This window comes from Rhagoletis pomonella, unplaced genomic scaffold (assembly GCF_013731165.1).
Source record: "Rhagoletis pomonella isolate Grant_MI unplaced genomic scaffold, Rhpom_1.0 Rhpom_scaffold_00001, whole genome shotgun sequence".
Lineage (NCBI taxonomy): Eukaryota > Metazoa > Arthropoda > Insecta > Diptera > Tephritidae > Rhagoletis > Rhagoletis pomonella.
The window spans coordinates 19,093,112-19,095,762 of NW_023458555.1; the positions used below are offsets into that span (position 1 = coordinate 19,093,112).

Here is a 2,651-nt window from a genome sequence, read left to right on the forward strand (position 1 = left end):
AAAAAAAAAGCTGAAAGTGGACCATCCATTCTCGAGTTATGCGCCATCTGACGTACGCAAGTTTGGTATAAACATAGAAATATTTATTTTTAATAACAATAGGGGGTTATATTCGATGTAAATAAGCTTGTTTAAATTAAATAATTAAATCAAATTCGTTTTTGTTTTAAAATACCACCATTCACTATTATCCACACGTTTTTATAGAATTTAGCTCCCATTTTAGGAAGTGTGATTGAATTCTTCCCCTTTTTCTTCTGCTTCCAAAAACCATCCCTGTGGGTGGGAGTGCCAAATTTTAGAAAAAAGCTACTTACAAAACCTTTAATAATTGAATCATGTGTAAATACCAGGTACTTTTGAAAGTGACGATCAATAAAAAAAAAACATAAAACAAAAATATACAAAAACAATTTCTCTAAACATGTTTATTCTACTCTATTTCGCTATATTTGCACTTCTTTTACCAGCACGTCGTTCAAATTATAAGTTTTTCGATTTGAGGAAGTTTTGAGTAGATTGATATAAATAAAATTATAGTTTAAAAAACTGAAACCTCGCTGTTATAATTTCAATTCGTACTGTATTCAGGTATGTAACTTGAGAATAGAAATCGCTGCATCTTTTGGGCGCATCAATATTACATAGTTACATCCCGAGCTAATAAAAGGGAGGTAAAAATCTAACTTTTATCTAACTTTTCCTTAAAACTCTCCGTTTCGTTTACATTAGCGACGCTATGAGTAAATTCATTGAAATCTTCTTCAAAAACGGCTCAGACTGCAATTTAAAAGTAAAGTTTCAAGCTTTTTGTTAATTGCAGTCAAAACGGAATTTTACAAAAATCATACTTCAAAATTCATAAACACATTCTTACTATCAATTCGATATTTCAAAATTTTCGAGAGCCCGGGATTAATGCAAGCAAATCCCGGGATTTCCGGGACGTAAAAAACACCGGGATCCCGGGATTTTCATCCCTAATGTGTATGTGTTTACAAATAAGCAAGCAAAATCCCATCGCAATTCGATTAAATTACCGAATAAGCTGAAAATATTTCAGTTTTCGTTATACGGTGTTTACATGAGGAGATTTTACAGGCAACTTTTATTTGAAAGCAAAAATCACCTGGTGTGAACGGCCTTTCAAATACATAATTGCTTGCAATGAAGTTGGGGTGCAGGCAGCTTTTGATTCAATTAATTGCCGCTAAAATTGCTTGGAAAATCGCCGTTTAGTTTCCAATAGCACTTAATCATATGACGATTTTAATTGCTGCTTATTTGAGTACGCCTTTTATTCCGGCTTGACTCGCATCAACTTTAATAATATATCGGGCTCTTATAGAAGCTGTTTAGTAGCACAGTAAACAAGTATTGAATGTGTATTGTGTATGTACATACATTTCCATGTGGGCAGGGACTACATAAATCCCGATAGATATTTTTAGAAATAGCCTAACTGGGTCCTTCGATGCTAATATAATATCCGGCTTACTGAAACGAAATTTGCTGTAAATATTCTAGCTCATAAATATATATATATATATTTTTTTTTTTACTTGCAATTTGTAATCCTACAGTTTTTTTAAGCTCGGGTGCACATATGTAGCACAAACGGACATGTGTATTAAAAAATATGTGTGTACATCCATTTCATTGAGAAGTGGAATTCTTTACCAGTTGCTGTACCTTTTTGTTTATTTCAGCTCTTCAAAATCCACGGGACATCTTAATTCTTCTATTTTTGGGAACACTTTTGCACTTATAATTGCGCATTTTCTTAGCTGCCTCACGCCTCTAATTGCACACTTTGATTTTTTCGTATTTTCTACAAATTTTCTTTTAATTTTTATAGAATTTTGTTTCATTCAAATGCACTATTTTGTTGAAACGATTGTTTGCAAACGCATTTAAACATAAAAACAATAGGAAAAGTTAACAAACGCTACGAAGAGAAGAAAAAATTTTCACTTGACCACTGCAGCACGAATTGCCAACTACACTCTGCGTATATAAACTGCTTTGCCAACAGTAGACGAAAGACGCACTGTTGCCAGCAGCAATTAAAACTAGTCAAAAATATAAGGCAGTGTACACTTAAGGGCCGTTTGTGCATTTCATGTTAAATGAGAGGTAGTTATTAAAACAAAAGAAATAAAAGATTTGATAGGTTATCTGTAAATTCATTATTTAGAAGGTGAATTGACCCTATAGCAAATATTTTTTCTTACTAATAACTTTAATTAGAATTGGATTGTTGCTTTCCATTTGTCACAATTTACTGAAAGACTTTCGATAACTAAAAACCCGTTTCTTTTTCAGGAATTTTAGACAGTGTGAAGCATAATATAACCAATAATCCTGCAATAGTTGAAAATTTACGTTTTTTCCATTTCTGACGGTCTTTTTGCACGATATAGAGAAGACACGGGTGGCACAGGGCTGCCAATTTGGCGCAAAAGGTTCCATTTTTAGCCCTATCTTACCTCAATTGGCACTTAATTTTTCAATTTGGCACATCGAAATGGCACTTCTGAAAATAAGTAGCATTTCAACACATCGTTTGCGTGTACTTTTTTTCTAAGAGCCGAAGGGATCTTTGCGGAACATTAAAGTGAATACGTTCCGAAAGGTAAGGACAGTCAACA

At 33.2% G+C, this 2,651-nt stretch overlaps 1 protein-coding gene across 2 annotated transcripts in view; it reads right to left on the reverse strand.

Annotated features, from left to right (window-relative positions):
• LOC118740511 (SH2B adapter protein 1) overlaps positions 1-1,999 on the reverse strand; it is a 35,484-nt gene extending 33,485 nt beyond the window's left edge. For both annotated transcript variants that reach the window (XM_036472132.1, XM_036472100.1), the window contains exon 1: positions 1,693-1,999. The gene's annotated coding sequence lies outside the window, so the exon portion shown is untranslated. The remainder of the gene's footprint in view (positions 1-1,692) is intronic.
• Positions 2,000-2,651: the final 652 nt, after the last annotated feature.